This window comes from Eublepharis macularius, chromosome 13 (assembly GCF_028583425.1).
Source record: "Eublepharis macularius isolate TG4126 chromosome 13, MPM_Emac_v1.0, whole genome shotgun sequence".
Taxonomy (NCBI): domain Eukaryota; kingdom Metazoa; phylum Chordata; class Lepidosauria; order Squamata; family Eublepharidae; genus Eublepharis; species Eublepharis macularius.
Genome location: NC_072802.1, coordinates 15759797 through 15786257, shown reverse-complemented (window position 1 = coordinate 15786257; position 26461 = coordinate 15759797).

Here is a 26461-nt window from a genome sequence, read left to right as displayed (position 1 = left end):
TAGCCTGAGGATTGTTTGCTGAATATCATTTTAGCCCTCTCAGTGTAGTTTTATATGTTCATTATGCTGTTTGGCGTGTTTTAATGGTTTTTAAGCCAGTCATTTATTATTACAGCAAAAGCCAGTAAAACAAAACAAAACTGCAATAAAAAATAAGTTATTACTAGGGGTGTGCAAGCCAAAAATTTTCGGCTATAGCCGAAAGTAGAAAGCCGAAAGAAAATTCTCTATCGTTAAAGCTGAAAGCCGAAACAAGAATCTCTTTCGGGATTCGGGATTCGGGATTCTTTCGGCATTATTTCGGCATTCTTTCGGCTTTTTTCTATGGGAAAATGCCTCCGTCTTCCAGGACGCCTGGAGGAGGCATTTTCCCACCGAATAAGCCCAAAATTGGTGGGGACCTTCCTCTAACCCTTCTCTAACAACCACCCAAGTTTCAGACAGATTGGACTTTGGGGGGCCATGTTATGGCCCCCCAAAGCAGGTCCCCCCATCCTCCCATAAAGGAGCATCTTCTTCATTATTTCCTATGGGGAAAAAATGAAGAAGCAGGCTTCCTTTGCCAGGGGTGGCATTTTGCATGCAAAATGCCCCCTTACCCTCAGGGGCCCTTCTCCCACCCCTCCTCCCACCCCCCACCAAGGCTCAGCCTGCTCCCACTTGGGGGGGCCATTTCATGGCCTCCCCAAGTAGGTGCTCTAATCTCTACCACTGACAGCTGGGGGAGGCTTGTGTTGCCAGGGGTGGCATTTTGCATGCAAAATGCCCCCCAACCCTCTGGGGCCCTTCTCCCACCCCTCCTCCCACCCCCCACCAAGGCTCAGCCTGCTCCCACTTGGGGGGGCCATTTCATGGCCTCCCCAAGTAGGTGCTCTAATCTCTACCACTGACAGCTGGGGGAGGCTTGTGTTGCCAGGGGTGGCATTTTGCATGCAAAATGCCCCCCAGCCCTCTGGGGCCCTTCTCCCACCCTTCCTCCCACCCCACACCAAGGCTCAGACTGCTCCCACTTGGGGGGGCCATTTCATGGCCTCCCCAAGTAGGTCCTCTCAGCCCCTAAAGTCCACCCCTTACAGCCCCACACAAACCCAATTCCCCCCCAGCTGCCGCACACAGACCCAAATCCCCACATTAGCCCCTCACAGACCCAAATCCACCCCCACCTGCCCCACACCCATAACCCCAGGAACAGGCTGGCAAAGGCCAGCCCTCTCCCTTTGTTCCCTATGCTGGGAACTTCTAAACTCTCTTTCCCTGGGCAATTCTGCACAGCCCAGGGGTGCCACAATGGTGGGCACACTTCTGAGTGCCAGCTGGTCCCTGTGAAAGAACACCTGAACCACAGACACCCTCCCTCAAATTCCCCCACCACCTACAGAGATAGCTGGCCAGCCAGCCCCATTGTTCCCTATGATGGGAACCAACTGCACAACAAAGAATAAAACAAGAACAACACAAAATAAAGTTTTTAAAAAATTATTTTCTCCCTTCCAAAGTACAAGTAGGCAAAGCATTATGACACATTACACCAGCAGTCCCCCACACAGAAAAATAACACAACTCACTTAACATCAGAGAATCACAAAGCACGATTCCTGTCAAAAACACTTTATTTCTTGAACAGCTTTAGGTTACACAGCAGGGGGGAACACCAAAGGGCTTGGCAGCAGTATCTTACACAAAAATAACACAACTCACTTAACATCAGAGAATCACAAAAGCACAATTCCTGTCAAAAACACTTTATTTCTTGAACAGCTTTAGGCTACACAGCAGGGGGGGGACACCAAAGGGCATGGAAGCAGTATCTTACACAAAAATAACACAACTCACTTCACATTAAAGAATCACCCCAAAAAATTGCTGTCAAAAGCACTTTATTTCTGTAACTGCTTTAGGTTACACAGTAGGAAGGCACCACAGAGCAGGAAAGCAGTGTACTACACAAAAATAACACAACTCACTTCACATCAGAGAATCACACAAACACAATTGCTGTCAAAAACGGTGAAGTGGGTTGTATTATTTTTTGTAGTACATTGCTATCATGCCCTTTTGTGCCCTCCTACTGTGTAACCTAAAGCTGTTCAAGAAATAAAGTGTTTTTGCCAGGAATTGTGTTTTTGTGATTCTCTGATGTTAAGTGAGTTGTGTTATTTTTGTGTAAGATACTGCTTCCATGCCCTTTGGTGTTCCCCCCCTGCTGTGTAGCCTAAAGCTTTTCAAGAAATAAAGTGTTTTTGCCAGGAATTGTGTTTTTGTGATTCTCTGATGTTAAGTGAGTTGTGTTATTTTTGTGTAAGATACTGCTTCCATGCCCTTTGGTGTTCCCCCCCTGCTGTGTAGCCTAAAGCTGTTCAAGAAATAAAGTGTTTTTGACAGGAATTGTGCTTTTGTGATTCTCTGATGTTAAGTGAGTTGTGTTATTTTTGTGTAAGATACTGCTGCCATGCCCTTTGGTGTTCCCCCCCTGCTGTGTAGCCTAAAGCTGTTCAAGAAATAAAGTGTTTTTGACAGGAATCGTGCTTTGTGATTCTCTGATGTTAAGTGAGTTGTGTTATTTTTCTGTGTGGGGGACTGCTGGTGTTATGTGTCATAATTAGGGGTGTGCAAGCCAAAAATTTTCGGCTATAGCCGAAAGTAGAAAGCCGAAAGAAAATTCTCTATCGTTAAAGCTGAAAGCCGAAACAAGAATCTCTTTCGGGATTCGGGATTCGGGATTCTTTCGGCATTATTTCGGCATTCTTTCGGCTTTTTTCTATGGGAAAATGCCTCCGTCTTCCAGGACGCCTGGAGGAGGCATTTTCCCACCGAATAAGCCCAAAATTGGTGGGGACCTTCCTCTAACCCTTCTCTAACAACCACCCAAGTTTCAGACAGATTGGACTTTGGGGGGCCATGTTATGGCCCCCCAAAGCAGGTCCCCCCATCCTCCCATAAAGGAACATCTTCATTATTTCCTATGGGGAAAAAATGAAGAAGCAGGCTTCCTTTGCCAGGGGTGGCATTTTGCATGCAAAATGCCCCCTTACCCTCAGGGGCCCTTCTCCCACCCCTCCTCCCACCCCCCACCAAGGCTCAGCCTGCTCCCACTTGGGGGGGCCATTTCATGGCCTCCCCAAGTAGGTGCTCTAATCTCTACCACTGACAGCTGGGGGAGGCTTGTGTTGCCAGGGGTGGCATTTTGCATGCAAAATGCCCCCCAGCCCTCTGGGGCCCTTCTCCCACCCTTCCTCCCACCCCACACCAAGGCTCAGACTGCTCCCACTTGGGGGGGCCATTTCATGGCCTCCCCAAGTAGGTCCTCTCAGCCCCTAAAGTCCACCCCTTACAGCCCCACACAAACCCAATTCCCCCCCAGCTGCCGCACACAGACCCAAATCCCCACATTAGCCCCTCACAGACCCAAATCCACCCCCACCTGCCCCACACCCATAACCCCAGGAACAGGCTGGCAAAGGCCAGCCCTCTCCCTTTGTTCCCTATGCTGGGAACTTCTAAACTCTCTTTCCCTGGGCAATTCTGCACAGCCCAGGGGTGCCACAATGGTGGGCACACTTCTGAGTGCCAGCTGGTCCCTGTGAAAGAACACCTGAACCACAGACACCCTCCCTCAAATTCCCCCACCACCTACAGAGATAGCTGGCCAGCCAGCCCCATTGTTCCCTATGATGGGAACCAACTGCACAACAAAGAATAAAACAAGAACAACACAAAATAAAGTTTTTAAAAAATTATTTTCTCCCTTCCAAAGTACAAGTAGGCAAAGCATTATGACACATTACACCAGCAGTCCCCCACACAGAAAAATAACACAACTCACTTAACATCAGAGAATCACAAAGCACGATTCCTGTCAAAAACACTTTATTTCTTGAACAGCTTTAGGTTACACAGCAGGGGGGAACACCAAAGGGCTTGGCAGCAGTATCTTACACAAAAATAACACAACTCACTTAACATCAGAGAATCACAAAAGCACAATTCCTGTCAAAAACACTTTATTTCTTGAACAGCTTTAGGCTACACAGCAGGGGGGGGGGACACCAAAGGGCATGGAAGCAGTATCTTACACAAAAATAACACAACTCACTTCACATTAAAGAATCACCCCAAAAAATTGCTGTCAAAAGCACTTTATTTCTGTAACTGCTTTAGGTTACACAGTAGGAAGGCACCACAGAGCAGGAAAGCAGTGTACTACACAAAAATAACACAACTCACTTCACATCAGAGAATCACACAAACACAATTGCTGTCAAAAACGGTGAAGTGGGTTGTATTATTTTTTGTAGTACATTGCTATCATGCCCTTTTGTGCCCTCCTACTGTGTAACCTAAAGCTGTTCAAGAAATAAAGTGTTTTTGCCAGGAATTGTGTTTTTGTGATTCTCTGATGTTAAGTGAGTTGTGTTATTTTTGTGTAAGATACTGCTTCCATGCCCTTTGGTGTTCCCCCCCTGCTGTGTAGCCTAAAGCTGTTCAAGAAATAAAGTGTTTTTGCCAGGAATTGTGTTTTTGTGATTCTCTGATGTTAAGTGAGTTGTGTTATTTTTGTGTAAGATACTGCTGCCATGCCCTTTGGTGTTCCCCCCCTGCTGTGTAGCCTAAAGCTGTTCAAGAAATAAAGTGTTTTTGACAGGAATCATGCTTTGTGATTCTCTGATGTTAAGTGAGTTGTGTTATTTTTCTGTGTGGGGGACTGCTGGTGTAATGTGTCGTAATGCTTTGCCTACTTGTACTTTGGAAGGGAGAAAAAAAATTTAAAACTTTATTTTGTGTTGTTCTTGTTTTATTCTTTGTTGTGCAGTTGGTTCCCATCATAGGGAACAATGGGGCTGGCTGGCCAGCCATCTCTGTAGGTGGTGGGGGAATTTGAGGGAGGGTGTCTGTGGTTCAGGTGCTCTTTCACAGGGACCAGCTGGCACTCAGAAGTGTGCCCACCATTGTGGCACCCCTGGGCTGTGCAGAATTGCCCAGGGAAAGAGAGTTTAGAAGTTCCAAGCATAGGGAACAAAGGGAGAGGGCTGGCCTTTGCCAGCCTGTTCCTGGGGTTATGGGTGTGGGGCAGGTGGGGGTGGATTTGGGTCTGTGAGGGGCTAATGTGGGGATTTGGGTCTGTGTGTGGCAGCTGGGGGGAATTGGGTTTGTGTGGAGCTGTAAGGGGTGGAATTTAGGGGCTGAGAGGACCTACTTGGGGAGGCCATGAAATGCCCCCCCCAAGTGGGAGCAGTCTGAGCCTTGGTGGGGGGTGGGAGGAGGGGTGGGAGAAGGGCCCCAGAGGGTTGGGGGGCATTTTGCATGCAAAATGCCACCCCTGGCAACACAAGCCTCCCCCAGCTGTCAGTGGTAGAGATTAGAGCACCTACTTGGGGAGGCCATGAAATGGCCCCCCCAAGTGGGAGCAGGCTGAGCCTTGGTGGGGGGTGGGAGGAGGGGTGGGAGAAGGGCCCCTGAGGGTAAGGGGGCATTTTGCATGCAAAATGCCACCCCTGGCAAAGGAAGCCTGCTTCTTCATTTTTTCCCCATAGGAAATAATGAAGAAGATGCTCCTTTATGGGAGGATGGGGGGACCTGCTTTGGGGGGCCATAACATGGCCCCCCAAAGTCCAATCTGTCTGAAACTTGGGTGGTTGTTAGAGAAGGGTTAGAGGAAGGTCCCCACCAATTTTGGGCTTATTCGGTGGGAAGATGCCTCCCCCAGACGTCCGGGAAGACGGAGGCATTTTCCCATTGAAAAGCCGAATGAAAGACGAAAGAATCCCGAAACGTTTCGGCTTTTTTCTTTCGGCTACCCGAAACGTTTCGGGATTCCCCGAAACGTTTCGGCATTCCCTGAAAGAAGCCGAAACACTTTTGTTTCGGCATTCTTTCGGCATTCTGAATGCCGAAACGCACATCCCTAGTTATTACATCAGGGCATAACAATAAGATCAGAGCATTAGTGCTGGAAGAATTGATGAAATAAAAACAATGAAGATAAAAGAAAAATGGCAAAAGCAATGGTTTTTAAAGTACTGATGTATGATGTATGTTTTTATGATTTTAGCATGTGTTTTTATGATGTATGTTTTTATGATTTCAGCATATAATTTTTACTTGTGAGACAACTTGAGCAGGTCTCTGTAGAGGTGGCACCTAAACTATCTAAAAAAAAAAAAACAGCTTCTAGACCAATGACATGTGTTAAATTTGTGGTGTCTCTATCTTGTGCGCCCTGACTGGGATAGCTCAGGTTAGCCTGATCTTGTCTGATCTCAGAAGCTAAGCTGGTTCAGCCTTGGTTAGTAATTGGATGGGAGACCTCCAACGAGGACCAGGGCTGCAGTGGCAGGCAATGGCAAACCACTTTTGTAAGTTTCTTACCATGAAAACCCCACCAGGGGTCACTATAAGTCAGCTATGTCTTGAGGGCACTGTCCACCACCACTACCTTGCATATTAGAGTGTCCAGATGGTTTGTTGTTTAGAAGGGCTTTGCTGGGAATGGCTTTCAAAAGACAATGATGTGATAACAAGTCTTATTGACTTCCTAGAATTTCCTGGCCACAAGGTAATCAGCTTTCCCCCCAAGTGTGAACAATGTGGCTTTATGTAAAAGGCACCTTAATACACTAATTCACCTGCTGACCTGATTCCGCACACATTGGATAATGCACTTTTAATGCACTTTATCAGTCGTTTGAGGTGGATTTTTTGTTCCGCACACAAAAATATTCATTCCAAATGATCTATAAAGAGGATTGGAAGTGCATTATCCAACATGTGTGGAATCACTATTTTGGAGCCAGTCCCTTCATAAGTCTCATTTCTATTCTAAGGAAGGGAGTGAAGCTTTAAGTCAAGAAAGGGTTGATCATTAAGGATGAGCTGATTCCCCCAATTCCATGCCAACTGAGATTAGTTTGATATTTACTCCCAGAGTTTCCTCCCAACAGTATTCTGTCAAATTTTGGTGAAATTTGGAGAATCAGAACCCAAAAGCAAGGACTAGGAAGAGAACAGTTCTCCATTTTTCCCAAAGGAAATGGGAGGGGATTAAAAAATAACCATCTCCGGGACAACTAGCTAAACAGAATTCTTTTTTTTTCAGTTGGGGTTATGATAAGAGCTAAATTTGAAGGGATTTCAATTGCTTTTGTTTTTGTCTTGCAGATGAGTGAATTTTCACTTTTCTGTTTCATAGAAACAAGGAAGGAAGGAAAGAAGGAAGGAAGGAAGAAATGTAGGAACCTTATTAAAATGACCTCTCTGTGTGCAAAAATGCTTTTTAAAAAAAGAGTATGCTTTCAGTACACTTACCCAAGCTAGTTCCAGTGGGACTATAATTTTGTAGTTGTTATTGTTCCTATAGCAACACATAGTTGTGCTTTTTTTGGTTATACCTGAATTGAGGGGGTCAAAGCTGTATTTTATATGATACTTGAAAGAAAATTTGCTGGTGGTTGCCGCACCCATGGACACTTTAGGAAAAACTGGATAATAATTCTGTAAGTGCAAATGTCTCTTGGACTTCTCACAAGAGCTCTGATAGATCAAGTTTCAGTTAATAATTATAACTATTGTTATTGCTGCTGCTGTTGTTGTTTCAGGGAGAGTGAAATCCTGACCCCAAGGCCAAAAGTAATGTGATAACAGGAAATCTGTTAATGGAGTCCCATTGTTCTTTTATTCTACAGATAGTAGCCACAGAAAAGGAAGCTCAGTATTAGGGCTATGGCTGTTAAGTGATATGTGCCATGTCTTTGTAAGCTTGTGAACAAGACCTTGACTGATGCTTTGAAAGGACATTGTCTGAAGAGTGGGATATAATATATAACAGAACCAAATACAATCAAATTACATTCATACATAGATTGTGTTGTGGGTGTAAGGTTTTAACAATGCATGCTTGTGCTTTAGAAATGTCAAAAGGGCAAAGAACATGAACAAACTGAAGGTACTGAAAGCTATGGCAAGCTACATGTGCACACAAGTGCTTTGTGCGACATTAGGAAATAAACAGAACATGGGAAAATCCCAAGTATGTTGTTTCACTTGGAAAACAATGTCAAATAAATTCCAAAATCTGGGGAGGAAATGTTCAAAACATTCTTGTAAATAACATTGGGAAAAAAATCTCTGATTGTTGCTGACCAAACGACCACTAGCAGAGATCTTGGTGTATGAGTGTATGCTATGTTCCTGAATGTGCTGTACCCCCTCAGCCAATATGTCATCCCTAGATATATGCAGCACAACGTGATCTGTCAGTATATCGAAGAGTAAGTTCGACACTTCGTGCCAATCATGTAGACAGCAAAGTTCAGATACTTCCCAGGAAAAATAAGAGTTTGTACAGACTTAGAGAGAGGGAGGCCACCAGTCTGAAGAACTTTTAACTTTGTGAATTCACCAAAAGCAAACAAAAGAAATGGCCTGAGGAGAGCCAAGTATCTCTAGAAGGGTATTGAATTAAAGGGGGAAGGGATTTGCTTGATCAAGCTCCATGGAGGTTATAGAATCCTAGAGGGGGATTTCTGGAGTGAAAAAGATCCCAAATTCCCCACCTCCATTCCTGACAGTGCCCACCTTATTTTACGAATATTGACTGAATGTAGATTTGCTCTTTAAAAGTTTGAACTCCAGCTTCAGAAATATGTCTCAAGAGCATCCTTTCCAAATTGGTGTAGCGGTAAGAGCGACAGGACTCTGATCTGGAGAACTGGGTTTGATTCCCCACTCCTCCACTTGAAGCCAGCTGGGTGACCTTGGATCAGTCACAGCTCTCTCAGAGCCCTCTCAGTCCCACCCACCTCACAGGGTGATTGTTGTGGGGATAATAATAATATACTTGTAAACTGCTCTGAGTGGGCGTTAAGTTGTCCTGAAGAGTGGTATATAAATCAAATGTTTTTGTTGTTGTTATTGTTGTTGTTGTTATTTGTAGCAGCTCACCCCTCCCCCCAGCCACAGGTGTGAAAAATAGTCATGAGCTTTGAGAAAGGTGCTGGAACTTGGAAGGGAGGCAGGGAGACAGCTTTCTGTTTTGCCCGTCCAGTGGAAGGCATGGTTATCGATTCTTGTCAGCCTTCTGTTAGCTCTTTTCCAAATTGGTTCTGTGGCTTGACCTTGAAAAGATCTGAAGGGGACGTCTGAGTGCAGATTCATTCTAATCGCTGCTCATCCTCCCGGACTACAACGCACTCACCTGCCACTCAGCAAGTTCATTTGTCTGTGAACTGACTTAATTAAACAACTCAAATCCAATTCGCTTGATCCTTTCGACTATATGTGCATATATATATATATATATATATATATATATATATATAAATCACTCCATTAGCCATGTGTAGTTGCTCTAGAGAAAACTTCCTTACAGCACAAGCTGCTGTTACTGTCATAGGGCTGAAGAGAATACAGAATGCAAAACTGGAGTCAGCTAGTAGAAAGGAAACCAAAAAAGAAAGGTGATTCTATAACTCTTTTGTCTGAATGCAGATTAGCTCAAGAAAAACCCAGTGGATTTTTTTTTTTTAATCAGGATTTGAAAATCTGATTCAGGCGTTCCTTCAGTCTGAAATGCCATTAGCTGTTATCTCTCTTCTAATTAAACAGATAATTATATTACACATTATAGAAGAAGGTTTCTCTCTCTCTTTATTTTTGATGCTCTATTTTGTGTATGTGTGTGATGGAAATAAGCCTGCCTTATCTGAAACTGGTCCAACAATGATTGCATTTGCACTATAAACATGTTTGTGAATATTCTCACGTCAGCATTTGCTTTTGAAAAGGGGAAAAAATGAGAGGGAAACAGGATGCTGTTTTGCCTTTTAAATTCCTTAATTCTTTAGTACTTTTGTAGGCCACTCTTCCTCCTGAGACCTCGGGACAGTACACAGGCCATCTAATGTTATTCTTCCGACAACCCTTCAAGGAAGGTAAGACTCAGAGAGAGAGGATGAATGGGGATTAGAACCCAGATATCATGCTCTCTTGTCTAACACATTAACACACTGGGCTTTATTGGCAGCATTAGCAGAGTAATTTTAGTGTAGTAGAAATAAGCAGAGCAGAATATAGTGTTTTAGCTTCTGTAAAAAGAGTTGACTACATATAAAAGTAAAAAGGTTGCATTCATTAGAAAACAAAGAACAGCTAACTTAACTCCTATATCTCTACATCTTGTTGCAACTGCAACAATGGACACTGGATAACTGATCTCTGAGAGCTAAGCTACAAGATACAAATTACACGAGGACATGCACGTGAAGGGAGTTGCAGTGTTAGCCGGGAAGGAAGGCTTCGTCAGTTTCCCTTCTCTACAGAGTCAGGGAAGATTGCTCCTCAGAGGGTTTGTTAATTTCCTCTTTGCCTCCTAGAATGGGAGGTGAAACTGACAGAGCCTGGGGAGGCAAAAAGGAAATTAGCAAACCCTCTGAGGAGGGATCTTTGCTAGTTCTGTAGAGAGGGGAAATTGACAAAGCCTTCCAATCTCTTTTAAAACTCAGTTTCCCAGCTAATATTGCAACTCCCTTCACGTGCAGTCCTCGTGTAATTCGTCTCTTGTAGTTTAGCTCTGAGAATGTGCAGGAATTTTAATTGCACCCCAATGAATCCGATCACCTAATGGTGAACCTGAAAGTCTCTCTACATGAGATGAATTAAACGAGGATGCTCAAGTGAAGGGAGACACTATGATGGCCAGGAAGCCAAGTTTTAAAAGTCAAATCAGAAGGCTCTGTCAGTTTCACCTCTCTAGAGCCAGCAAAGATCTCTCCTCAAAAGGCTTGTTTATTTCCTCTTTGTCTCCCCAAAGGGGAGGTGAAATTGACAAAACATTCAGGGAGTCAAAGAGGAAATAAACAAATCCTCTGAAGAGCAAATTTAAATTACCCTTCCCAGCTAACATTGCATCTCCTTTCACTTGAGTTCCTTGTGTAACTCATCTCGTGTAGAGAGACTCTTAAGTCACTTCATTAAGCATAAACCTCCCCTTTTCTCTAGCATGAAAAACTACATAGCATCTAAATGGCTCCCTGCAAACTAGCTATCTCTTAGCTAAACACAGACAACAGTTTAACTCTTTCATGACAGAAGGACTAACAGGCTTGCATGAGACATGTGGAATATTTTCCCTACCTGTGAATATGGATAGACACAAGGCACACAGCCAGAGCAATAAATTGATTGACTCAAGAGTAAATTTCTTCAATGTGCAGCCTATTTCTATTGGCAAACACCAGAGATGCTTCCAAATTTCATGTCTCTCTGAATGTCCAGCAGGCCCACTGCTTCTGAAATACATGGAGCAACACCAAGTGGGATGCACTAAATTCCATTGTTTTAAACAATGGAATGTTTGGAATATGTTGCTTCTGCCGCCCAATATTTTCCTACCTGATCCACCATGAGGCAGCTGCTGTAGCTTGCTCGACTGTCCTGACTAGATAGCTGAATAGTGTCGTTCTCAAATCAATTTCCTGCAAATTTACAATGCAATTTGTATGCAGGTTTAGTTAGAAGTAGGCCTCACAGGCTCTGTCCTGGATAGTCCAGGCTAGCCCAATACTGTCAGGTTACGGAAACTAAGCAGGGTCTAGGGATGTGCATAACAGAAAAAAATCAAGCTGAAATTACGCATAGAATTTGGTGGTTTGGCTTGTCAATGCAGCTTCCAGAACACTGACTCAAATCCGGGAAATGAGGCTACAATGGGTTCCCCCCTCCACCAAAAAGTTTGTGTGTTTTGTTTCGGTACTTACAGTGCAGGCAGGCCAGGCAGTCTAGTAGCATGTTGTTTTCCTTAATGGCAAGTCTGCCTGCACTTATGATGCAACCAATTGGCTCCAAAGGGGAGTCACTGAGCCCTTAGTGTTACGTTAACTCCATTGGCATGAAGGAGAAGTGCTTGCTGCTCATGAGAACATTTTTTTCCAGTGCTTCCTGGGCAATGGGATTACGGCATTGGCATTGAGTGGCTCATTGTGATCAAAGGTTTGCTTTGTATTGGGGGAGGGGAGCATATTGCCACCAGCACCAGTGTTGCCATTTCCATCCCTGTCTGTGCTTTTTTATGCACAATGAATGGAAAGGCTTGCCCAGCAACTTCTACGTGGGTGTGTGCACACATGTAGGTTTGAGGAAGAAGGGGTCTCTTTCATCCTCTAAGCCCCTAACTGCCACAAAGGCTCAAGTTATTCAGATTAGAGTGAAAATTGAAAAGAAAAAGGAACTACTAAAGGAGAGCCAGGAGGTCCCGGGCATGTGGAGGTGGTTCATGCCTATTCAGCGGCCTTCTGCTGCTGCTGTCCTTTGCTTAGGTGCCCTGGTTCCCCAGGGCCATTCACTGTGACTTCAGCTCTCCAAAGATAGTGAGTGGGTCAAGGGGCACCAGGAGGAATTTTATCTGGCCCACTCATACATGCACACACCCCCAAGTCTTTCTAGATCAGTACTCCACATGGACGGATCAATCTGGGGGACTTGTTCAGTTCTGCCCACTCCTTTTTCTTCTTCAATTAACTGTGGGTTAATGTCAGATAGGCCTCCAGCATATCTGCCATGTATTAAATGTTTCTTGCTAGAGTAATGCCTCTGAGTATATGCAGAGTAAACCCTGACTTCTGTTGTGCTGTTGCTAAATGCTTATCTTGCAGGCAAGGTGTTTTGACTGTGAGTTCCAGCCAAAGCCTGAAAACCTGACCTTTGATTCCACACACAGAGACTGAACTAAGCTCCTCTCTTCCCTCCTCCCCTTTTCCCAAGCACTGTGCACCAAAACTCTTAACAGACTTTTCTTCCCACTGGGAGGCGGGGTCACCAACCTATAATTAACCTTGTTTCACTACCTTTAGGCATTCCAGCCAATTCCCCTGTCATAGTATCTTGATACTGGTATCTTTCTTTAATAAAAACATCTTTAACTCATACACCTGAGTGATGTAGTGAAGTGTTTGGGAAGTACCTGGCAAGACCTGACATTTTGGCTGGAATACCTACAATTCCTCTGGAACCAGGGTCCTGAACCTTGCTACCTGCACCATGGCAGATGAAGCGGACAAGGGATCTCATGAGAAACCAGAGGGACTACCGTCAAGCCCTGTACAGCCACGCGGGCATGGTACCAAAGCACCTAAGGATGTCAGAGTGCGCCCCAAGCTCGGAATCAACTACTTGAAGTGGTTGACAACCACCCTGAGAGGATGGACCCACACGGAGCCGGTGCCCGCAGGAGTCAGGACAAGAAACTAAGACAGAGGGGACAGCTTTTGAACTGATGTCGGGAGACCTCTCCGCCATCCCAGAAGATGAAAAGAAAACCACAGAGGAGGATGAGCAGGAAGAGGGCAGTGTTGGGTCGACCAAAGAGGAGAAAGAAGACCAGGATAAAACTGAGCCTCCCCAAGCCATCGCTGAGGAGATACGTGCCTTCTGGAGAGAGAAAGATGACATTAAAGAAGGCTTGGGTGAACTCCTGGAGGGATTCAGGGAACTACTATGAAACCTGCCACAACCTGGGCTACCTGTGGGGACCCCTCCAGATGACATTGTGCCCGGCCTGGTACCTGGACCACAAGGGGAAGTGCCAGTGATGCCCGCCCCTCCACAGAGATGGTGCAGGCTGGACACGTGGTTCAAGGGAGATCCCAAAGAGCTGGGCTACTTCCTAGTTCGGGCTATGGAATTCTTCAGAAAATGGGGCCCTACCTTCCCCGATGAAGCTAGTCGGGTGAGCTACCTTGGCTCACGGTTGGGAGGGCCTGCAACAAAGTGGTACATGACTCTGTATGTGGCCCACACCCCAGAACTATGGAACTTGGATGTGTTTGTCAGAGCCTTGAGGGAACAGTTTGAAGATCGTTAACTGATTTGTTGAAGACCAGAGGGAAGGGACCCCAGGGGGTAAAACCTAGCACTAAACTAACATGGACCAGAGAAACCCAGGAGGCTTTTGAGAACTTAAAGCAGTGATTCACCTGGGAGCCAGTCCCAGGTGAAAATTGTAAATTTATGGTACAGGTGGACACTAGTGAAGTGGCAATGGGGGGGATCCTACAAGAGGATGATGAAGGGAAATTACACCCCTGTGCTTGCTTACGTGACAAAAAATTCTCGGAGACAGAGCACCACTGGGTGGTGTGGGATAAAGCAGCTGCCACAGTTAAATTGGCTCTGTGTATTTGGAGACATTGGTTGGAGGCAACTAAAATGCCATTTGAAATGTGGACTGATCACAAAAATTTGGAAGCCTTACGCACCCCTTGCAAATTGGGTGCCAAGCAACTACGGTGGGCGGAGTTTTTCTCTCGGTTCAATTTTGTACTTAAGGGCAAATCGACCTCTTGCACCTCCCCCAACATGACAGTCAAAAGGAGGAGGTAGTGGACACTATGTTCTCAGCCGCCCAGCTGGGAGGGGCAGTTGTCACTAGGCAACAGGCGAAAGCCAAAGCAGCACAGCCTGCTCTAACGGAATGGGAGGAAAAAGTGAAAGCTGAGGTGGACAAGGAGGGGGAGGAGGTGCCCCAGGACAAACTGGAAAAGGGCGAGCACAGAGGCTGGTACAGGCAAGGGAAACTGTACATTCCTGCCAGCCTAAGAGAAGAGGTACTGAAAAGTCATGATGCTAAATTGGCAGGGCATTTTGGATACCTGAAAACATTGCACTTAGTACAAAGGCAATTCTGGTGGCCTAAAATGAGGCAAGATGTGTCGCAAATTCACAATATGTCTCCACCTGCCAAGTATGCTTAATGGGGAAGAAGAGGGGAGGGATGCCTCCCAGTCTGTTGCAGCCGCTTGAGACTCCAACTCGGCCAAGGGCTACAGTGTCCATGGATTTCATTATGGGCCTGCCCCCTCTAAGGGAAAGACTGTGATTTTGTGATTAAGACCTCATTGATCAAATTCATAAAAAACTCTTGGGGCCCCTTCCAAGCCAAAAGACATCACCAGGTACTCGTACTGTCCCAGAGGGGTGTTGAACACCATCTTCCACTCATCCCCCTCCTTTATCCATACTCTGAAGTAAACATCCCAGAAATCCAACTTAGAAAAGATTTTTCCTTGAGCCACTACTCCCAGAAAGTCTCTAATGAGGAGGAGGGTGTAAGCATTAGACACTGACACTGCATTGATCCCCCTATAATCCATACACAGTCTCAATCCTCCATCCTTCTTGCGGAATAGCACAGAAGCAGCATGGGGAGAGCTCACTGGTTGAATAAAGCTCCTCTCCAAATTCCTGTCAATGAACTTGCAGCTCTACTCACTCCCTGGGGCTCATAGAGTAAAGTGTCCCCTTTGACAACTTCTGGCCGGGGATCAGTTTGATGGCTCAGTCAGTAGCCCGGTGGGGAGGGAGCTCATCTGCCTCTTTCTCACCAAACACTTGACTTAAGTCCTGGTATTTGGGTGGAATTTGATCCATCTCCTTCCTGGTCAGCAAGACAGTCTTAGTGATGGAAGGAGCTGCTTTTCCCCACTTCTCATTCCACACATGGTTATGACACTTTCCCCCCAGGAAGCACAGCTCTCCTGCTTTCCAAGGTACATAAGGATCATGATCATACAGCCAGTGTATACCCAGCACTAAGGGGAATTTGGTGGCTGCACTGACTACGAATGGCCGGGATTCCCAATGGCTTCCCATCCCTGTTGGGGTAAGTTCAGTCTCATAACTGGGAGGATTCCCTTTCATCGTGGACCCATCCATCTGCTCAAATGCTATAGGATGGGTTAATTTTCTTGCATCTAGCCCCAGTCCAGTCACCAGGGCTGGGGCTATTATGCCTCTAGTACCTCCTGAGTCAATTAAAGCTCTCTCACGGATGTGGATTCCTCTCCGAGGGTTCACTAATCTCATGGGCAAATAGAACAGGGCCCCCTTCGGTCTCACCTTCTGCAGTACTGGATCCTCTGCGACCTGCTGGCAGGCCCTCCTCACAGCAGGTCATCCTCGTTTCCCACCTCTGGTTTCCCTTCTCCGTCACTCTCTGAAGGGCTCCCACTAGATGGCTCGGACGCCTCCTCTAATTTCAAGCCAGCAGCTGCTTCATCTTTTCTGCAGGCCGGTTTCCGAGTAGGCTTCAGTGGTCCCGCCAGGCCTCTCTTAGCTTTTTGTCCCTGCTCTGGGACTTCCACTCATTGGCCCAGACATTCTGCCGCAAAATGGCCCACTCCCCCAAATTGTAGACAGAGGCCCTGCTTGATCCATTAGGCCCTCTCCCCAGCTGGAAGAAGATTTCAGGAACGTCTCCTCTCCCAGGCTCTGCTGTCAGATGGGGTTTTGCATTGTCCCACTTGATGTTGCATCCACAGCAGCTTGACTGCTTGATCTTGGTTCTCGATTTCCTAAGCTAGTTGTATCCATCCCAGTAGAGTTTCTGGGTCATCTTGCACCATAGCTTTTGCGACCAATTCTGGGTTCAGCCCCGCATGGAAGAATTCAATCTTTACTTCCTCCATTCAGTCTCACACCTTGGCTGCATACTCCCGGAATTCTGTGGCGAATTCTCAAACCGGATGGTTGCCCTGCCGTAGACTCCTCATCTTGAATCTCACCCTCTCCTCGTATTGCTCCTTCAAAGCTCGGGCAAAGGCCTCCATGCTACTTAATTCCGGGGCTCAGGCAGCATAAAAGGTTACATACCATTTTGCTGCGCCCCCCCCCCCCCCGCCATGATCCTAAGTAGCTCACTTGGCTAGCTTCATCCAGGAAAGTGTGGCTCCACTCTCTGAGAAATTCTGCCGCTTGCACCAGGAAGTAGCCTCGTTCCTCACCGTCAAACCGAGCCTCCAGCTTGCACCACCCAGGCAATCAATAAGAGTACACGCAAGCCTCATACACAAAGTGCTGGTGCATGCAGTGCAATTGATGGTTATTCCTATGAGCAAAGTTAATACAACATTCAAAAAGTCAGCTAAGATGATTTCCAATTCATTCAAAAACTTCATAGGAACATATCAAGTATAGGTCCGATTATGCAGAGTGCTGTAGACCATCTAACGGGCAGACCAGTTCATTTGGAGGGTCCCATTTCCGTTTCTTTGTCAAAGATGGTTATCACGCCAATATCATTTACATCATTTCAAACACCTTATATAAAAAATCATATACAACATTGAAATATTTTATTACATCCAATAACACAATTTTAGAAATCACAATATACTTACATCCTATTCAGAAAGCAATGACTTCTGTTTGCCAATAATACACTCTCCCCAAAGAATAGTCCTTACAATCACGATGGTATTTTTTAATTTTAACCTCCCTCATCTTAGCTTCGAAATCCTTAACCTGCACATCACGTCCTTCTATGCGCTTTTTAAAGGAGTTGACAGATGTCTTGTCCTTTCAGGTGGTCTTGTCCCAACCCCTATGTATTGGATTATACAACGTTAGCCTTGGCTATCAAGAAGATCATCCTTAAGTATTGGCAGATAGTAGAGGATATTCTTGGCTGTGCAGACCCCCCAATAATCGCTTCTCGTAGGACTAGGAATATCAAGGACATATTGATTCGGTCTGAATTTGTAGGCACCACGAGAGGACCACCTAGATACTTACCTGAGGGTCATTATGTTTGTGGGAAATGCAGAGTTTGCTTATTCATTAGGAGCGCACAGGAGATAACAGCTTTGGGTGTAAAAATAACTCACACGTTTACCAACTGCCATACGTCAAATGTGGTATATCTGATTAGGTGTCTTTCATGTATAACAAACAAAGTGGTAGAAGCCCTTCTAGTAAATCACTTCATGGAACTGGGGCACAAGGAAACGGATTTAAAATATACAGTTTTGTTTGTATCAAAAGAAAAATGCCTGGAAGTTTTAAAGATAGACTTGTACCTCAAGGAGGCCTTTTGGATATATAAGCTTAATACTGTAGCTCCGAGGGGGTTGAACATCAACAATGATTATACATGTTTTTTCTAGTGGAGGTCTATTTCGGCTGTATGTTACTTTAACTGATATATTGTTTGCCAGCCGATACTGATTAGTATAAAAGATGGTTTGAGGTTTGGTCTGTATGCAGCCTTTTTTAGGAGCTGTACCCGACAATTGAGTCATTGGTTGTTGGGGGTTTTCCGGGCTGTATTGCCGTGGTCTTGGCCAAGACCACGGCAATACAGCCCGGAAAACCCCCAACAACCATCGTTCTCCGGCCGTGAAAGCCTTCGACAATAAATTGAGTCATTACTTTCTGAATAGGATGTAAGTATATTGTGATTTCTAAAATTGTGTTATTGGATGTAATAAGATATTTCAATGTTGTATATGATTTTTTATATAAGGTGTTTGAAATGATGTAAATGATATTGGCGTGATAACCATCTTGGACAAAGAAACGGAAACGGGACCCTCCAAATGAATCGGTCTGCCCATTAGATGGTCTACTGCACTCTGCATAATCGGACCTATACTTGATATGTTCCTATGAAGTTTTTGAATGAATTGGAAATCATCTTAGCTGACTTTTTGAATGTTGTATTAACTTTGCTCATAGGAATCACCATCAATTGCACTACATGCACCAGCACTTTGTGTATAGGTCTAGATATGAGGCTTGCGTATACTCAAATTGATTGAATGCATATTGTGAATATAATAAGTAAATTGGATTTGTAATTAATTGTTGTTACTGTAATTCGTTAGATTTCACGATAATTGACTTGGTTACTGATACTCGTGATTTTCCGCATTTTGGTATGTGCCACCTGGGCGGCAGTGGGCCTGGGAACCTCCCTCCATCTCATGCCCCCCCTCATGAAATGAGCTGGGTGCTCTTGGTTCTCAGAGGTGTCTGCAGGTGTGTGGGGGGGTGGCTCTGGCACCCCTCAGGGTTATGTGGGTTGTACTACCACCTTCACCACGCCTTGAGTGAGTCCCATCAGGGCAAGTAGGCCGCACCTTATCACCTGTAACTCCTCCTGAAGCACCTCCATAGAGCTCACCCCATTTTCCATGGGGCAGTGTTTCCTCTTTCTCCTCTCCGGGGGATCCTCTGTCCAAGAACAGACTCCTTTTTCAAATAAATCCAGAGGAGTTAGCCGTGTTAGTCTGTAGTAGCAAAATCAAAAAGAGTCCAGTAGCACCTTTAAGACTAACCAATTTTATTGTAGCATAAGCTTTTGAGAATCACAGTTCTCTTTGTCAGATGCATGGAGGGCAAAAAGAAACTGGTCAGATATAGAGGAGGAGAGGGGAAGGCGGAGTAGATGCAAACAGCTTCTTCTGATATGGAGATCAGTTTGCTTCTGTTGAGGAAATCAGTTACCTCTGATAATGAGATAACCATTCATAGTCCCTATTCAGTCCCAGCTTGACAGAGTCAAATTTACAAATGAATTCCAATTCAGCAGCTTCCCGTTGGATTCTGTTTTTGAAAGGTTTCTGTTGAACTACAGTGACCTTTAAGTCTTTGATGGAATGTCCTGGTAGATTGAAGTGTTCTCCCACTGGTTTCTGGACGTTGCCATTTCTAATGTCAGATTTGTGTCCATTTATTCTTTTGTGTAGAGGTTGGCTGGTTTGTCCATTGCCTGGAAGATAAGCAGTTAGAAACAAGTCTTCGCAGCTATATTTATATTCTGTATGTACTCAGAGGCACTGAAGCAAAATACATATGATGCATGGCAGATATGCTGATGCCTATCTGACACAGGGTCTTTTCAATCCTGGCCCCAACCTGGTAGAAATTTCTGTCAGAGGATACTCGGGCCCGCCAAGATGTTATATCTTTTCGGCAGGCCTGAAAGACAGATGTCTCCACCAGGCATATGGCTGAGGCCAGTGTAAGGTTTTTCTTAGAAATCCCTCCCTACTGGTCTCCCGTCAAGGGGGGGGGTGCTACATAATCATCTGCCCCCTCATATGTGAAGTCACAGTAGCGACACCAGTTTGTACCCTCCCTTGTTTATGTTTTGGTTGGGAAAGAGTGGAGGAGACTACCGTTTGGGATTTTGATTATATATTTATATATATGGATGATTCTGGTTTTAATGTATATAAATGTCTGTTTTTGTATTATTATATTGTTGTAACCTGCCCTGCGCCTGTTCATAGGAGGCGGCTATAAATAAAATTAACAACAACAGCAGCAGCAAGACTCAGAGATAAAATGTATTGGCTTTGACTTTAAAGTAGGATTTTTAAAAGTAATCTTGCTGTGCCGCGCCAGATCAGTTGGCAACGGAGCACTCTCCATTGTGCACCTGCTTGTTTCCTGCCATTGTGTGGACCTGGGAACTGCCAAGGCTCTCTTTTGGGGGTCCTTTGCATTTGGACATTTTTTTATAATTGTGGAAGTACGGACTGCAGCTAGGGATGGTCAAACACCTGCGGGTTTGGTTCACATCCTGTTCGCCAGTTGCATACCGGGAGCCAATTTTTTGATGATTGTTTCAACTGTTTGCCAGTCCATTTATGGTTGTTCAACAAGTCGTTTCACTGTGCTCCTTTCTAACCCTGTAGTAGAGAGTAACTGGCTTCTTGGGCATCTTGGACCCTGACTGCGTTATACTCCCCTCTCCCAGTCCTTGATGCAAGACCACTCTGTTCAGCAGATAATTGTTTAAAGAGACAAATCAATTACAAATCATATAAAGATCAGTCACAAATAAATGCCATGGTTTAATAAAATCCTACCCTCCAGAATTTGTCTAAGGCTCCAGTGATGGAAATAGCTGCTGGTTGGTTTGAATCAGCAACATCTTTGCACATACGCATGTCTGCAAAACCCCAACACAAACCTGTTTTGCAGGTGGAGCTCAGCAAGCATTGAAGTAACACCTCTCAACATGGTAAGTCTGACTGGCAAATATGTTCAGATTCAAAACATTCTAATTTCTACTTTAATACATACAAAATGTCCATTGCACATACTTTCGCATAAACGGAGTTCATAGAAATCTGCAATGGAATACTGGAATGATGCAAAGCAGAATACTTGATGCAGCAGAAGTGTGGAAATAGTACTGAACAGACAAGAAAAGTTTCTCCAATCCTGATATGAAATAAACTGAACTATATTGTTACACAATGGTTAAAATGAAAAGCCTCAGCTACTCAGAGCATCATATCTTCAGGGCTTTTTTTCTGGGAAAAGAGGTGGTGGAACTCAGTGGGTTGCCAGCACGGGGGGCAACTCTTGGTGGGAGGTGGTGCCCCAGGTACCACATGTGTGTGTGCAAAGTGCATGCATGCTCCCAGGGCCAATGACATCACTTTGGGTCAGCTGGAACAAGGGGGGAGTTTTTAAAAGTTTAAATCACCCTCGGCGAAATTGGTCACCAGGCTGGTGGCCCCACCTCCTGATCTCCAGACAGAGGGGAGGGGCCACCAGCCATGTGACCATTTTCAAGCAGTTCCAGAACTCCGTTCCACCGCGTTCCAGCTGAAAAAAAGCCCTGCATTTGTTCTAAGTAAATTACTGGTGCTGTGCCGGGATGCTGGTTTGGCTCACATCCTGTTCTCCAGTTGCAAATAGGGAGACAAATTTTTGATAGACTGCGCTCATTGACCCATTATTGATTGTTGAGCAGGTTGCTTTGCTGTATTCCTTTTTAACAAAGTGCAGTTAGCGCTTTGCACATGCACATTCTCAAACAAGCTGATTGAAATCTACTTCCCTCCCCTCACTTGCTGTGATGCCACTCCACTAGAAGCAAGGCAATTCAGTCACAAATCATATACATCCGCCATAAACAAACACTATTTTAAACAAGTCTTACTGATCAGTATTAATTGAAGTCGCCCTTAGTGATGTTGATGCTTGCTGATCGCTTTGGATTGGCGGGGTTTTCATGCACATGCAGTTAAAACAACAACAGAAAAGTGCGCACTTGTTTGGCAGGCTTTGCATCATTTGGTTCTGAACTGAGCAGACCCAATGATTGGCTCACATCTGACCATTACAGTCAAAGTCAAACAAGATAATTTCATGTAGGTAGCCATGTTGGTCTGTAGTAGAAGAGCAAGATTTGTGTCCAGTAGCACCTTAAAGTCCAACTTGATTTCCGGGGTGTGGGGTTTCAACAGTCATTTGATGGCAAACACAATTGTCACGAGCCCAGACCTGGGTAACCCAGGTGAGCCTGATCTCATCAGACCGCAGAAGCTAAGCAGGGTCGGCCTTGGTTAGGAATTGGATGGGAGACCTCCAAGGAAGACCAGGGTTGCAGAGGCAGGCCATGGCAAACCACCTCTGTTAGTCTCTTGCCAGGAAACCCTGCCAGGGGTCGCCATAAGTCAGTGATGACTTGAGGGCACTCTCCCTCCCACCACCACATTTGCTACGAAGTTCTGTGGCCATTGGTGGATGATGCAGAGAATCAGGCTGAAGATCTCCAGTCTTCCTTCCCCTTCTTTAGTATTTCCAGCAGGGACATCAAGGTAGTCTGTGCATGGCGAGCCACGTTCACTTGCTGCTGTCTATGTGCATGTGGATCGGGCCTGTACATGCTTTTACGCTTGCAGTTTGTGTTTTGTTTTATGCTTTGCTTTGCCTACTCACTCAATATTATGGGCATGCCACACAGTGTTAATTCACAAGGCCTGCTTTTCACAAGGATCATCATTCTTCATTGTTTATGAAGACTGTTGTTAAGTATCTCCAGACAATGAAGTGCTTTATAGGAAATGCAATTGTTTCTTAACAATAGAGAAGCTTCATTTCTCCTTGAGCTCACAAAGCTCCAGCCTCTCCCCCCCTACCTTTATTGTTTTCTTTCTTTTCAAACTTGGGGCAATGTAACACTCAAGGCTAGAAACATAACTAACGCATTCTGCGCCAGGCCCTCGTTCGAATTTGCTGCGAGGATGCACAGATGTGACCTTTTTGCTTTTGTTCCTCATTGTTTTGATATCATTCCTGTACTGCAAAGGAAGACATGGGAGCAAGGTGTGGGCTAAATTGTTTTATGGATCTGAACTAGTTTTATGGATGGCTGATCGCAATCAGTTCATGTTTTTAAACTAGTGCTACTAGCAAACAGACTACCTAGGCTTGCTGGACCTCCTGTTATAGCACTATATGACTTCTACTGGCAAGTTCCTTTGTCGTTCACTGCTCAGAGTAGCAGTGTGATATCACAGACATTGCTACATCGCTTCTTAGTACAACCAGGAAACGACAAAGCGTAGCTCTAGGTGTCACTAGAAACTCTATGGTTGATGCTGCTGACTTTGACCCCGGCCCTGTGTTCCTGCCCTCAGCCCTCCCACCAGTTCCCAGGCTCGGCCTGGCAATCCTAAACCAACCATAGCTACTAGTCCTCTGCTCCAACCCAACTTGGCAACAAGTTTAGCTTTGTTTATCATCAGCTGCACATAAAGAGTGTCAAGAGGCGTTAAGCATCATCTCCCCCCCGTCATGTGACATTCTGGCCACTAAAGGCTTGGCTGATGCTATTCATTACCTAAGATGCCCCCTTCCCAATTCACGGAGCTGCTTTTATGAGCTAACTCAACCAATCAACCATGGATGCCTAAGGGTGTTTGTCTATTACTACCTGTACTAAAGACCTTACGCTGTTCCTGCCAAACCTAGTTATGGCTTCACTAGACTAGGCATAATCAAAACCACCACTCAGCAAGACAATGTGGAATAGTACAAAAAGGTCTCTTTCTAGGACAATTTGAAGGAGACTCCATAAATCCATGTTTGGTCTCAGTAAAGCAAACAGACTATCCCCTTGGAGGTTGGGAGGGACAACGTGTAGCCAAAGCTTGCTGCAAAGAGTAGGGTAGAGCTTCAGTGTTGTCTCCAGCCTCCCTTCCCATTGGCTGCCTAGCATGACCCTGTCCATGAACCGAAAAGAACCAATCAGGCTCTTGTGATATGTGTACAGTGCAACTGGCACAAAGCTGTACCCCAGGCCCATGGGTTGGGAATTAAATTGTGAGAAATCTTCAGAGGTGAGATACTTGATAGCACACCTAGGCCCCCTTCACATGTCCTTAAAGGGGCAGCCCACTTACTGAACGCTGGTGGCTTTCCCCCCTCACTCCAGACATCTCCATTTTCAAAATGGTTGCAGGCTGTTTGGCTTTTTTTTTCGGCGACTTTTCTGGGAGTGTACTTTCCCATGGTCCCAGAAAAGGCACTGAAAAATGGAATCCAAACAGCCTGTAACCATTTTGAAAATGGAGATATCTGGAGCGAAGGGGAAAAGCAGCCAGCATTTGGTGAGTGGGCCATCCCTTTAAGGACGTGCAGAAAGCGCCTTAATTTGATGCTCCATTGACCTCTCCTTTAACAAGCAGCTCCACCATAGTGGAATCCCAGTCCTCATTTCTTGACTTTTGATTCTTCTCTGGCAAAAACTGGGATGAAATGGCAGCCAAATATGCTTTTCTTGCAATCCTATTTAGAGTTACTCCAGTCTAAGCACTTTGATTTCAGTGGAGAAACTTTGTATAAAATTGTGCTGGTAGTATATCAGCAATGCACTGTGTTCCCTAGAGAGGAATCCTGAGAGATCATTTCAGCAGACCAGGTGTATAGATGAATTCAAATTTCGTCCCTTTGCTGTTTTGATCCAAAAATATGCATTGCAATTCCACTTCTCCCTTGAGCAAATCAATGCCAACCATTCCTTATGTGCACACCATTTTCTGCTCCTTGCACCAAATTATTCCCACCTACTGTATGTTTTCCAACATTATTTGTGTGTCAATACATCAGTGTAAACATGAACAGCATCCATTATGCTACTGCATATAAAAACCATGCAACATGCAAACACAGTACCCAAAAATAAAATCGGCTAAACTAACAATGAAAAGCAGGGAAGCGAAACCATTGACAAACAAGCATAAAAAGAAATTAAACTAGGTGAATTTGTTCATCCCCATCTAGGCAAATGACCTACCTAAAGCAGTTAGAATGCTACCACCACCTGCATGTAGACGGCAGGCTGCACTCCTTCCAGCCTCCTCCAGCTGGAGCTACTATTGCTTAACACTATTTCATACAATTGTGACAGTTTTGAAAAATCACCAAAGTTCTTTAGGTACATGGAGAAGATTATTACAAAGAGAGCAATCCACAGAAATGAAAAAGGAAGACCAAGGCCAGGAAAACTAAAAACATACACAAAGAAAAACAAGGGGAGAGGAGAATAATTAAAGCATTGATCCCCAATAAGGGGCACATGGGCCGCCCTGCCACCCACCTTCTTCTTGAGCATCGGGGATAACATACAAAGAGTCTTGAATGGAAAAAAGGGAGATTTGGGTCACTCCCTCCCAGTAAGATAGCTAGCAACATGTTGAGCTCATCCTGAGCAGACATGGCACAGATACTAACCCTCGTAGACACGAAATTTCCTTATTTCTCTGAGTTTGGGATCCTCTGCCTGTGACGACACATGGAGTAAACATGCCTCTTTGTTTGGAAACTGAAACCAGACACCATCCATTCACAAAGGCAAAGAGCCAGTCCTAGCTCTTCTCCATCTCCTTGGAGAAGAAGTGCTTCACAAAAACCCAAGAAACACCACCTTTGTATCTGCAGAGAATGCTCATTTGGAGGAAATTGCCTTAGGTAAAGGAGGGCAAAGGCTTCAGACCTTCCAACATTTTCAGAACATGTCCATGTTGTGTGATTTACCCACCACCATAGCAGCCATTTTGTTACTAACCTCCCCAACAGCAGCCGTTCTGTAGTGCCCACCACCCCTTCTCAAAATTCCAAAAGTGGTCACAGATTCAACAAACTTACAGAACCCCAAAATTTGAAAGGAAAAAATGAGAAAGACTCTTGATTTCACCAACTCCATCAAGAGAGCAGTCTCAGAGCGGCTGCTAACTCAAACGTCAAAACAAAATTGAGTGGGAAAGTATTTGTCCCTACTGTGGAGGCATGTCACGAGGGACAAAACTCTGTTCTTTGGAAGGTGTTTTGTTATAGTGCTAGAATGTTCTGAATCTGCAGGTGTGGAACCTGTCCAAGGGATCCCACAGAAAAAAATTGTTTCATTGGCTTGATAAAATGGTCTGTCTCTATTGCCCAGTCAAAACTGTCCAGAGTCTGAGGCTCAGCCCCCAGACTTACCAGGAAGAGGGGATGGAAGACTGTTGGGAAACAACTACCCAGGCACCCCAATGGACACCCAGAGCCAGCGCAGACCAACAATAGAAGGGGGAAAGAGGCACCCCAGCCACAGGAGGGCAGAGCAGCTCCCAAGCCCCAGAAAGTCAGGCAGGGCAGGTGGAAGCCAGCTAGCCCCACCTTCCAGTGGAAAGTTAAGAGCCATGACAGGGGGAGTAAGGACAACCAGGAGGGGACCGGGGCAGAGGGAGAAGGCACAAGAGATAGGGATAGTCAGCCATCAGCCTGCCAGACAGCAACTTTACCCGCAGGGGAGAAAAGGCAGCAGAACAGAGCCACACCCTAACCTGCAAACAGGGAGGAAAGGAATAATAGGGACCAGCTGAGACTGCTGGAAGCTCTGAGCAGGGGA